The sequence below is a fragment of the Danio rerio genome, chromosome 4 (genome assembly GCF_049306965.1).
Source record: "Danio rerio strain Tuebingen ecotype United States chromosome 4, GRCz12tu, whole genome shotgun sequence".
NCBI lineage: Eukaryota > Metazoa > Chordata > Actinopteri > Cypriniformes > Danionidae > Danio > Danio rerio.
In genome coordinates this window covers 34,211,539-34,224,922 of record NC_133179.1, presented here as the reverse complement: position 1 = coordinate 34,224,922, position 13,384 = coordinate 34,211,539, and the positions used below count along the sequence as shown (strand labels likewise).

The 13,384-nt window shown below is 34.7% G+C and overlaps 2 protein-coding genes and 1 non-coding gene across 3 annotated transcripts in view; 1 reads left to right on the top strand and 2 right to left on the bottom strand.

Moving 5' to 3' along the window:
• Positions 1-13,384, bottom strand: part of LOC137491238 (uncharacterized) — a 1,025,816-nt gene that overhangs the window by 609,753 nt on the left and 402,679 nt on the right. The window lies entirely within an intron of this gene.
• LOC101886704 (uncharacterized) overlaps positions 1-13,384 on the bottom strand; it is an 847,011-nt gene that overhangs the window by 430,948 nt on the left and 402,679 nt on the right. The window lies entirely within an intron of this gene.
• Positions 4,872-4,943, top strand: trnaq-cug (transfer RNA glutamine (anticodon CUG)). The gene has a single exon. It is a non-coding gene; the product is annotated as a tRNA-Gln (tRNA).

The window sequence follows — 13,384 nt, the reverse complement described above, 5'->3', positions numbered from 1 at the left end:
CAAGTTAGTTTGCCTCAGCAACTGGCTGAAAGATGAGAAAGCTCAGTAGATTTGAAAGGTTACGTGCAAACAAAAAGACCAGTTTCAGTGCAACATGTTATAGTAGTTAGGCTTGCTTGGGCAAGTGGATAAAAGAATGGAGGTAAAGGTAAAAGATTGTTCTTTTGGTTTGATTCAAAAGTTTATTAAAAATATTTTTTTTACCACACAAACACATAACTGTTATTTTTTTCCAGCAGATGACTCAAATTGTGCGTAATAAAAATGTGGTAGGCCACTGTTATGATTTGACTACATTTATTGCTTACTGTTCAATTGAATACTGTAAATTAAACATCCTGGTTAAGAGGAATGCCAGAGGAAGCGGTGGGACATAGCAAAAACTAATATTATGGTGTGTAGTATGTTTCAGCTTGATTTAAACCACAATTATTTGGCTGTATTAATAAACAGACATAATATGAAAATAATGTATCTGTGTCCTATTTTTTATCTTTTGGTATGCATTTCAGAAAAAAAAATGGTTACGATTCAGGTGTAGTGGCAAATAGTGAATAATCCTGATTAATCCACTGAAAATTCTGATTAATCTGATTAAAAATTTTAATCATTTGACAGCCCTATGCAAAAGACGATTGTTTGGTATAATTTAGGTTTTTGATAGTAACTACATCAAATAAAAGATGTATTTTGTGTCAATGTGTACATGTTATTATATGTGTTGGTTCTTGAAGTAGGCTATTTTTACCTTTTGTGCTGTGAAGTGCAAAAAGAAAAATAATAGTAGCTATGGCCTTGGCCTATTTTACGTGGGCTTTAGTCCTCTATGTTTCTACTTACCTGATTGCTCCTCGGGCTCCTTGCCTCATATATAAAGCTTCCTCCAGCAAAAAATACAACTCTTTAAATGTCACAAACATTTAGCTATTTTTATGTCAAAATGAACTGTCAATATAAAACACATTACAGTGCATGTGGCATTGACTATATGATTTGCACAGAAAGGATTAAACATTAAAAGAACACTGACAGAGATAAAAACACCCTGTGTTTTTTTTTTTTTTTTTTAAAGTTCTTATATTATGCTTTAGATTGTAAAATATGTGAATTACCCTGTAGGTTTAAAATATAAATTAATGCCATTTAACTATAAAAGTGGTTGTTTATTATATATATATATATATATATATATATATATATATATATATATATAATATGAATATATTAATTTTCTAAGGGAAACTGGATTGGAAAAAAGAATATAGAGTAAAAGAAAAATAGTACAAAAGGGGGTAGTAACACAACAAACAGGATGCCAGCTGCCGTTAAAACCTAAAGAAAAAGATGTGCACAGCGCAGACGCGGACGTCGACGCGTATATGTGGTGAGCCAATAGGAAGGCGCGATGATGGCTTTGAACGATCCTGGTATAAGTGTTTGAAGTTGCGGTTGGCTTTGGAGTTTCGATCGTCGTTGGACTTGAGGAGAAGAAGAAAGTACAACATCGGCAACATTAGGAGACCTTAGTGCGGTATGTTTTTATACTATAAGTCTTGTCCCGGTGGTGGCAAAATGTTGTGTAATGTATATTTAAAAAAACAATATTTGAGACATTGTTGTGAACTTGTAATTAATAGATTTTGCCGTATTCCTTGCTGTTCCTTCCTGTTTTGCGAGATATGTGTAGCTAAGTGAAATTCTAAATCGCTAGTTTATCCAGCCGTTGTATAGGAGCGGGGTACAGTGTAAAATGGCGTGTAGTTATATAGTACAGAATTATTTGCAATGGTGCATGTTGTAGTTTAGCTGAAGAAGCCTTTGTAAATGGCGACCTATAAGAATAACGTGCTGGCAATGGAGGGATATGGGCAAGATATGATGTGTGTTCGTATGTTCTACAGAGTAATGGCTGAGTCAAAAAGAAAGTGTTTGGAAGTAGAGGGTTGCGTACATGACGTGTCTGAAGTGCTACAAAGAAAATCGAGCAATGTGTGTTATTTTACGGCCTTGCTGCAGGAGGCCAACCACAACAGCAGAGTTGTTGAGTTTGACGTGCAAAAGCACAACAGTTTTCAGTGTGCTGCAAGAGACCGGTGAGTAGCTTTTAAAGGATCATTCAGCAAAACAGAAAATTGTAGTAAAGTTTTTATTTATTTATTAATTATTGTTTAATTACTCTTAAGTGGTTCTAAATCTTTATTATAATTTTTTTTTCTGATAAAGAGAAAATAATATTTAAAATGTTAGAACCATATAGCCATTTACTTTTGTAGTTGGAGAAAAAAAGTGAATGGTTACTATCTGGTAAATGTTTTTTTTTTTTTTTTTTTTTTGCTTAAGTCAAATAAGTTTGTGCCAAGGGGATAAGTAACAGTTGACAATGTGTAGTTTTTTGTTTTTTAGGGCAATTGTTTTCAGGTTTGTTTTTTGTGGATTTATGTACAATTGTTTTGTTTTTTTTTGTAATTTTTGCATTCAGTAAAAAATTGCATGATCATTTTAATTTTTATTGTTTTAGTGGTACATGCAAGTCTGTAAGAATAGAAAAGATGCATTGTGTCTCTCTGTGTGTAAACAACATTTGAAGTGCAGTAAAAAAGTGTTACAATATAGTTGTAATTGAAAAAGTGTTGTTCAATGGGTTTAAAAGTGATTAAATGTCATAATTTTAAAAGGAACATTTATAGTTTTGTAAAAAAAAAAAAAAAAAAAAAAAAAATCTTGTGGCATAGAAAAGTTGAATATTTGTAACCATTAATCCATCTGTTATAATTATGTTTGGAGCTTCATGGGGAAAAAGGAAAGGCAATGAACAATGTTTTTTTTTTTTTGGTCTTTTTAAATGTTGCCAAGATTGTCACATGGTCATTTGTCGTTCTATATTAAAGTGCTAGTTCTTATCGAGGAAAGAGGGTACACAGTGCATTTTCAGCAATAACAATAACTGAAGATGTTGCGTTTTCTGCAGCTCACCAGTCAAGTTGTCTTTTGTGGAGCATTCCCCCTCAAAACAACACAACAACACCAATGATTTGTTGGTCAAGTCTGGGACAAAGGTGTCTGTTCTCTGGCGACTGGAATTTGCACGAGAAGATGGCTTGACTTTGAGAGACATACAGCGAGATGTCAGAGAGTACCAGGGGTAGGTAAAAAAAAAAAAAAAAGTTTAAAAGTATGTGGTAGTTTCTGTATAATTTAAGGCCCCGTTTACACTGATGCGTTGTAATTTTAAAACAGCCCTTCAGAATGAAATAGGTGTTTCATCTTGCATTCCTGAAAAGGTCTGTGCAAACTATATATATATGATGATAAGAAAAAAAGTATTGCATAAACATCATTGCTCTGGCGGTTGTATTTTATGGGCTTCAAAAAATGTTTTGCGAACGTAAATTAGGCTTCATGAACATTGACATGAAGAAAACGTGTCCAAAGTGAGCGTAACCGCGCCATTCTGTGCACCGTTAAAATGATCACTAAGCATTTAAGTGTTCGGAGGGCCTTGTTGAACTTGCACATAGATGAATGGTGATGATTGTTTGTGGAACAGTTTATTACGTTTGGTGATTTATTCGTTATGCAAACGAACAGAGGTAATTTATATGTTTATATTTTCACTATAGCATCAAGTGATGATTATGATGATTAAGTATGGGAGTAGAGTCTGTGATTATATGCGTGTTATCGTGTTAATCGCGTTAGAATATTGTTTACTGTTACTGTGTAATTGTAATAAAGTACGTAGGCCTATTTACTACATATATATCTGTATTGGTTTGTTATTTTAGACTGAGGAATTATTTGATGACAAAATAATTTGTAATGATATTTTTTATTGATTGTGCCCATAATATTTACTATACACATATCGTGTTAGATAAGCATTGATTTAACTAGATGATGACTTGTAGTGAAAGATAACAATATATTTGGTTGCTAGAATAGCTGTTTGGATTTAACTAACATTGTGTAAGATTTTATCAATTCAACAAATGTTGAAATGTCTCTTTTAATTAGTAGTATGCATTATAGTTGACTAATTTATGTTTCTTTGCTTTTTGGAAATATTGAATGACTGCAGCAGGGATCAGGTAAGTCAAGTTTCATGTGATATGTTTTAGTAAATACTGCATCAAAGAAATCCTGTGGCTGACCATGGCAAGGCCTGTTCTGAGAACAACCTGTCATCTTAAAGCGCTGGATGTTGTTGGCCACTGTGCCACAGCACAGTTTCAGAGTGTTGGCTCTCTTCTTATAGCCTAGGCCATCTTTATGTAAAGCAACAATTCGTTTTTTCAGGTGTTCTGAGAGTTGATTGATGACATTTGATGACCATGAGGTGCCATGTAGAACTTTCAGTCATTGTGTCAGACTCATTTCTGCAGTGATGTCCTATCAAAAAATATAAATAAATGTTTGCAGAAATGTGAGGGTGTACTCAATTGTGTGACATACTGTATATAAAAGCAATTCCATGCAAATGTCAACCTTCCCATGAAAAAGGTTTTACCAAAATAGTGAAAAAATGTCTATGTTGTTTCCTTAGGCTTGTTTGGTACAGTACTGTAAAAATCTTCAAACATGTTTTTGTTTTCAAACAATTATATGTAATTTATCAAAGTCCCACAAGTGCCAGTTTCACATGTCACATCCATAACCAAGTGTTTTCTTCATAAATCCAAAAAATGTTAAATAAAATAAAATCATTCATTTTGGTAAACGTGTGAGGAGCCCTGTATGCCAAATGACGAGTTGCTTAGAAATCAATGCACATTGGCACCGCCTTGTATTGACATTGACTTTCTAGCAAGGCTGTTTTTTTTTTCCTTCTTTTTTTTCTCTTCAGCCTGGCCAGCAGCTCTCAGTAGTCTTGAGGTTCCATGGTGTAATGGTTAGCACTCTGGACTCTGAGTCCAGCAATCTGAGTTCAAATCTCGGTGGGACCTCGTTTACTTAGTGTGGACAGATGGCGTAACAGTAGCAAAACTTATGCGTTTTAAAACGAAAACGCATTAGTGTAAACGGGGCCTCTTGCTGTACACAAACTCCAGTGAAATAACACTTTAGGGACTCTGGCTATACACAAACTCTTGTTAAACAACACTTTGGGGACTCAAGCTACACACAAACTCCAGTGAAACAACACTTTTGGGACTCTGGCTATACACAAACTCTTGTTAAACAACACTTTTGGGGCTCTGGCTATACACAAACTCATGTGAAACAACACTTTGGGGACTCTGTTAAACTATGATAAAATGACCTTTTTTTGGACACTTTGGGAGAAAAAAAGCACAAACTCAATCTTATAGCAAGTAAACATTTTGCAGACAGGCACGCGCTAATGGTGGATCTGCGTGAACAGATGCGCAGAAGTCTGAATCTACATTTCGTCTGTGTTTATTTGTCAAAATAGTCGAGAGTCAGAGAGAAGAAACGCAAGGGAGGCGCAGAGAAATCGCGGGAAATACACTGGTGTTTCATTTAACGATTCTGAAAAGTTCTCTGTTCATTCTAGTACAAGGCTAAAAGCGCAAATCACGTGACCACACACATGCACACTCTCTGCCAAGACAAGACCTTCAGCCAGTAGTTCAGCGGGTGAGCTAAAATCCCAGATGAGAGTATTAGTGCATGTCAGACAGTTCATCTGCTGGATCTCATCTCACTATAGTTGTTAAACGTGATATTGAATTCATCTTGTTGTCTCTATCTAACAACTCTTATGTCTTTTGAATCACTTTTTCTCAGTTAACTGTTTTGGCTGAGTGCAAAAATAAGCTAATATATTAATTTATGTAACCACATACACTGATTCTGCACATTGACTGATTGCTTACCTTTATCGTTTAAATTTAATGTACGTTATACTGTTATAATGGCCATTATTGGTTATTAAAACTGATATTCTGCAAAAGAGACAGGGTAAAGTTCATTCTTTTCAATGGAAATGAAAGGAGGCAGTTATATTTAAGCCCTGTTTTGTTATAAATATGCAGAGTGAAGATGATGCTCATATAAATATGCAGCTTCACGAGGCTGTTTGGTGTCTGTTAATCATAATATCAAAATGAAACAAATTTGACTTATATTATGTTTTCATTGTTTAGATAGTGAAACAGCAAGCAGGATGAGAATGAGGTTATAAAGTACTGTTCCCTATGAAGATTTACCCATGCATTAGCAGGCAGTTTTTGTTGTTTATTATTGTATATAGGCTGAGTGAATTGAAGCTAAATTGGCTGTAGTGTATGAGTGTGTGTGAATGAGTGTGTATGGGTGATTTCCAATATTGGGTTGTGGCTGGAAAGGCATCTGCTGCATAAAACATGCTGGAATAGTTGGCAGTTCATTCCACTGCGGCAACCCCTGATAAATAAGGGACTTATGCAAAGAAAAATAAATGAATGAATAGTGTATTTTTTAGAACTCAACAAATATCTTTATGGACAGTATACAGAAATTAAATTGAGATTAAAGTTTGTATTTATTTATTTATTTGTTTAATAAATATGGCTTTTGTGTTTTATAGAATATGAGTTGATAAAAATATTGGACGTGCATAGATAGATAGCATTTTGATTGAATTTAGTGGGCCGCTCTGGCCCAAAATGCCAGGGCCGATGTTTTGCCCCAGTCCAGCCCCGACCATGGTTGCTAAAAAGAAAAAAGCTGCATAGTTCATGCCGCAATGCATGCTGGGTGCCACCATAGTACAAAGCTCCCAGCATGCATTGCAGCATGAATAAATTATGCAGCTTTGTTCTCACAATCTCTTTCTTTTCCTGTATTTTGTGTTGTTTTTGGGAGGTAATGTTTCAGTAGAGTGTTTTGTTGTGTTCTGGGTTGTTTTTTTAATAGATTTTTTTTTGTCACCATTATTGAGATTCAAAGACTAATTGTTGATGTCTGTGTGTTTCTCATTTCTGCCATAGACCAAACATTCTCATTGTAAATGATGTTTTAAACCTGTTATAAAGTCATTAATTGTTGGAGTTTAATTGGTTTCATATTATTTTTTTCTCACTCGTAACTAATATGATACTGAATTAGAAAACAAGCAGAACAGGTTGGCTTAGATATCATAGATAATCTCTTCAGACCAACTCTTTAGTTTTCGTTTGGCTTTCCATGCTATATGTAAAAATAGTGTGATTAACACTAATAACTATAGCAGACCCAACTAAAGCAGACTCTGTCCTCCATCATGGTGACTTCAAATGAACAACAGAAATTTCATAAAGAGCTTTTGTTCACATGACAGAAATAAAGTCAAAGGTCAGTAATAGGTGAAGCTCCATGATGAGTTGTTTAATGTGATGAGTTGTTTTAAAGATGTTGAAAAATAAAAATTATTGTTTAATTTGTTTTATTTTTATTTATCATTATTTTATTTAGAGTTTTATTCTCAGTTGAATTATTAACTTTATTAGGTTTTTGTGTTTATTAATTTCACTTGGCTTATTTTAGCGTCGTTAAAGCAGTAGCTGAAATATACTCATTCCAACTAGCCTGGTGTACTTTTCTGAAGTCTTGTGCATACGCTGCACGCTCATGGTCATCACATATCATTGAATTGCTCTCAACAATGCTACAGATCTTGTTCAAAGAATGGCCAAGTTTGAGAGCTAATGAAGGAATGCGGTAGGAGGTTGTCTCTTCATCAAAGCCAGAAACAACTTTAACAGCTGATATGACGTGTTTAAAGTTTGCTGGTATAATGAAGTCTGCCATTGTTCTCAGTGGGGTAATCTTTCTTGCTTAAAGAAGAAGTCTGCTAATTTCTCAAAATTTTTTTGTCTTATGTAATCATGCTTGGTCACATCCAATCCCATCCTGTTGTACATGTGTTCTCCCAGTTGCATGATGCATGAGTCACTTTGAACGGTCTCAGAAACATCATTGTAGTTCATCAGGGAAAGCACTCTCTTTAAACCTTTGCTTATGTAACCCACCTATGAAGTTGATTTAACTGAAAAGTGGGAAAATTATCTACTGGGTCTGAGCTTTCCAAATTATATATGATATTACAACACAATTTACTTGAATCTCGGGTTCGGGATATCTCAACTTAACGACACAATATATTTATGAATGGTGTGGCCAAATTTTACATATTACTCATACTATAATCTCCAACTGCTCAAATAAAAATAAATACACATACACAAGAACAAACTTTTGAGTTTGCTGTATTGCAATTTTATGTTCTGTATCTGAATGCTTTTCAGCCCTTATGAAAACGTACTCAGGTATTTAAAACAAACAAAATTAAATAAATAAAATACAATATGTTCACAGCAATTTAGCCCTTTTTGAAAAAGATAAAAAAATAAAACTATAAAGAAGTAGGAAATACAGTTTCAACTGTCTAAACGTATATATATATATATGAAAACTTCAAAGTCCTGAATGTAATGTAAAACGTAGTTCAATGAATGTGAATCAGTGTATGTGTTCCTATGAAAATCCTCGACGATTGAGTGATGACATGCGTCCATCCAAATTTAAAGGATTCCTCCCGGAGTGAATGCAACGAGCCACTCCCCTTGCCTGCACGAGTCCAATGCAGCCGCGGCACGATGGAACAGTCCAGTGTCAGTAAGCTAATGCAGCGAAACAATTTGGGACATGAATTTTATACAGAATTGGCAGGATGGATTAAATTAGAAGACAGCCAAAACGTGTCACTCCTGTCTTCACCACAAGCGGGCATGCAAGTGACGTCAGTCACACTCTTTACATAACTTCACAACTTCACATAACATTGCTAACTTCAACTAAGAGCATTTTCACAAAACATTTCACAATATGTTCAAAATATATACATATAAAACAGAATAAAACACATTGAACACGGTAAACTTGTACATTTACAGCGATCCATAAACAGTATGCATCATCCATACAATATAACTTAACAAATCGAAAAATAAAATGAATATGCAGGAAATCAGAATGCATATAACTTACCTAATGCAGCAAAACAATTTGAAACATGAATTTTATGCAGAATTGGCAGGATGGACTAAATTAGAAGACAGCCAAAATGTCTCTCCTGTCTTTTTTTTTTTTTTTTTTTTATGTCTCTCCTGTCTTCACCACAAGTTAGCGTGCAAGTGACGTCAGTCACCCTTGACCTCAATTCCGGTTTTTAGAAATTAACTTTTAAATGTAAATTTATACATCTATAATTTATTTTACATACCCAAATGTTGTGCATTAGGTAAGGTAATAAAATAAAACATAAATACATATATTCTGACAAATAGAAAAAAATAAATTAAGAAACTTTTAATTACATGTCAAAATACAACAATATTTAATACTCAAAAATTTGAGTGGGTTACACTTACTTCAACGCCAACTGGTGTTTTAAAAGCGCAAAGAGATCGAACTCTTTTTCTACCTTGAGGTTCATCCGTAGCAGGTTTCAGGGGACAACTTTTCATGTGTTTCCAAAGGCTGAGTTTACCATTCAGCCCCTGGCAATTAACACAAAGAATGAAGTCTTTTATGTTTTTGTTCTTTTTTGGTCGGTAACACGCAATCATTTGCCCATGCCCTTGTCTTGCCACATTGGTGTTGTGTGCAAAGTTTCCCCCTTTTCAAAGTATGTTTAACTGTACCTGCTATTGCTTGGATTTTTTGGGAAATGCAATAGCCTTTGCAACCTCCACCTCATTGCGGTGAACAAACTCCAGGTGTCTTGCATTTTTGAAAATGGCTTAATGCAATAAAGGCAGTACTGTTTTTTGCTATATGATTTGCATTTTGGTCTTGGTAATGGCATTGATTGAACAAAAGTGCTTTTGTCAGAAGACGCGTCTCTGTTTAGTTTGACATTTCATCTTTTTTGATGTCATTTGTTTACCATATTCATCATTTGGTTCTGAACTGTTTTCAGACTTGTTTGCAGAGACACTACCATTTGACTCATCTGAGCTTTTTTAGGGTATGTAGTCATCATCGCTGTAATCTGTAAGATCTGAACCATTGAAGGCACTTTCAGAATACTGAATAAGAAAAATGATAAGTGCAGTCTTAATTAAATATTTTAGAACATATGTAATACAATGCACAGATGTCAAAATCTAACAGATTTTTAATAATACCACTTTTTAATAACAGTTACCTGTCTATTATGTCGGTCTTAATGAGTGCATCTAGAAGAGAACAACAACAAATAATCAATTAATATAGTAAAAGTAATGTTGTATAAAAAGAATCACGATACAGTCTAACTGATACAATCCAACTACATCAAACAACTCAGCATACTCTGTTTTTATTATAGGCCTGTGACTGCCCGTTGTACAACAGAAACAGATCTACAGGCTACCATCTGACTGAATAAATACTACCTTTATTTCAATTAACACAGCTTTAAGGAGGTTTAAAACAAAAACATTAATACTAATATCTATGCACAAACTAATTTCAAGTACTAACCTCTCCTAATAAGTGCGTCTCAGATGTTTGTGTTGAACTCACAGGAGTCAATGAAGCACAAGGCACAGGAGAAAATAAGGGTTCATCAGGACAGGAGGAAGATGATGCGAGTGGCACTTGGTCAGGTAAGGAAGAAGATGACGTGAGTGTTGCTGTTGCAGGTGATGACATTGCTCAGGACAGTATGAAGATGTTGTGAATGTTGCAGATGCAGGTGATGAACGCTGCTCAGGAGAGTATGAAGATGTCGTGAATGTTGCAGATGCAGGTGATGAACGCTGCTCAGGAGAGTATGAAGATGTCGTGAATGTTGCAAATGCAAATGATGTAGGCTGCTCAGGACAGGATGGAGATGATGTGAGTGTTGCAGTTGCAGGTGATGAACGCTGCTCAGGAGAGTATGAAAATGTTGTGAGTGTTGCAGTTGCAGGTGATGAACGCTGCTCAGGAGAGTCTGAAGATCTTGTGAGTGTTGCTGTTGCAGGTGATCAGGGCCGGCCCAAGCCTTTAGGGGGCCCTAAGCAGGATTTTATTTGGGGCCCCCTTGGTGCAAACAATATGACAAATTATCGTCAATCCTTGATAATTCACACACTATAAATTTAAAACACATTATCGATTTTATTTGCTTGGACAGAAGAAAGTGTCTGTATGCCTGAGATTTTCCCCATTGCAATGGCTCATCTCAGTGGTTTACATGACGCTGGTGAATGTCTAATGATCCGCCATTATGGGAAGCGCCACCTGGTGGCGGCTGGGTGTACTGTCGCTAAAGCAGTTATCTGCTGCAGTCGGTGTTAAAAACTCATTAATTAAATCAGATCTTTTGTAAATTTAGGTAAATATCTTGGCCCCCGAGTATGTATCGCAGTCAGAAATAACACTATAAATGGGCATATATTTTGTCCCACCACTAATCCACAACTCAACAAACTAAAACAACAGTCACACAATAATTTCAAGCACTCTTGGGGGCCCCTGGTGGCCACGGGGCCCTAAGCAGCCGCTTAGTTCGCTTATGCCTTGGGCCGGCTCTGTATAATACCTTCAGTCAAGCCTGGCCCCGAAGTATTTTTACATTCTTTTATATTTGACTGCACAAATCTTCTCAGTACATGTCAAACAAAGACATTCCCTCAATTACTAATAGATCTCGGATTTCTTTACCTGTTTGCGTGAGTTTTTGGAATATATTTAAGTGACAGAATGGTAGGAGTTTTAAATAAATTCCTCTTATAATAAAGTTGGTGAAGTCTCTACTAATAACTGCTCTCCACTAAATCACAAACTTGCTCAATCTAATAATAATACTTCCCCAAATGCTCTTTTCTGTATTCAGTCTGAAGAAAGTGATTTGCTTTGGGAGTATTCTTATTATGAAGTGTTTTGCGTTGACTTTACCAGTTCTCCTAAAAATGCTATCATCCAAACTTTTGTATCCTTTAAAATTGTATTTTTAATTACTCTTTGAAACTAGCCTTCTTACTATACATGTATTTATAGCTTCTTTCTACATTTGGCATCCAGAGATTTTGTTATGTATGTGAACTCTATTAATTACTGCAAAACATCAGAATGTTATTTCGCATTATGTCCATATAGGACTGATTTAATCTTGTGGGACATCAAAGGCACTTTATAGTGATAATGACCCAGTTAGTGAAACTAAAACATAAAGTAGTAATGGGTACTTTTTACTTAAAGGGCACCTATTTTACCCATTTTCAAGATTTAAGATGAGTCTTTTGTGTCTCCAGAATGTGTCTGTAAAGTTTCAGCTCAAAACACTCATCAGATTATTTGTTATACATTTTAGAATGTTGGGATTTTCTGCTTTAAACACTTAGTCTTAGTGGATTATATAAATTAAACAAAATTGATTTAAAATGTTTGGATTAAAAGTTTTGATCAACTTTAAATACTGAATGTCTTTGTATGTGAGAGAGATAGCAGATATGTGGTGTGAAGTGGAAAACGAAAGAGAAATGTATCATATCATGACTGCAACAGTGAGTGACAAAAAAAAAAAAAAAGACTTTGCCAACAGATTAAAAACAAATCTTGATTCTATTATTTCTGAAACTCAGTCTGGGTTTATAAAAGGCCAGCATGTTTCTAATAACATAAGATTAGTTTTGGATTTGCAAGATTTTGCCGATTCTATTCATTCAAATGGTCTCATTCTTTTTCTTGATTTTTACAAAGCCTTTGATGCGATTGAGCACCAGTTTCTGTTTAAAGCATTGAGGTTTTTTTGGATTTGGGGATACTTTTGTTGACACTATGGCTTTGTTTTTATAAAGGAATCAATAGTTCATTGATCGTTAATTTTAATACTTCTAATAGATTTTATATTTTGTGTGGTAGTAGGGCTGCCCAATCTCTTCCTTTATATTTTTATTAGTTACAGAGTTTCTATCCTTAAGCATTGTGCAAAATCAAGATTTGAAGGGAATTTCTTCTTTTGGGAGGGAGATTAAGATTTCACATTTGGCAGATGACACCACTTTATTTCTAAAAGATGACTCAAACGTATAAAAGGCTTTAAATTTAATTTCTGACATCTCAAGTGTTTCTGGTCTAAAGCTGAATATCTCCAAATGTGAGATAATGCCTGTTCATAATTTGAATTAAGAATAAATAGAAGATATCCCAGTTAAATCCACAATTAAATATTTCGTTATTTATGTTACTAAAAATCTTTTAGTGAGACAGCACTTAATTTTTTTTTGTCTAGGATCAGCAAAACTAAAAATATTCTTAATTCCTGGCTACAACGGGACCTGTCATTATATGGAAGAGTTTTTTTGTCCAAGGCAGAGGGTCTTTCTCATTTTGTATATCCAACGTTATCTTAATTTGTTGAAAACAAAATGGCCAAAGAAATGAATACTGTTTTCCTAAAATTTATCTGGAAGAACAAACCTCATAAGTT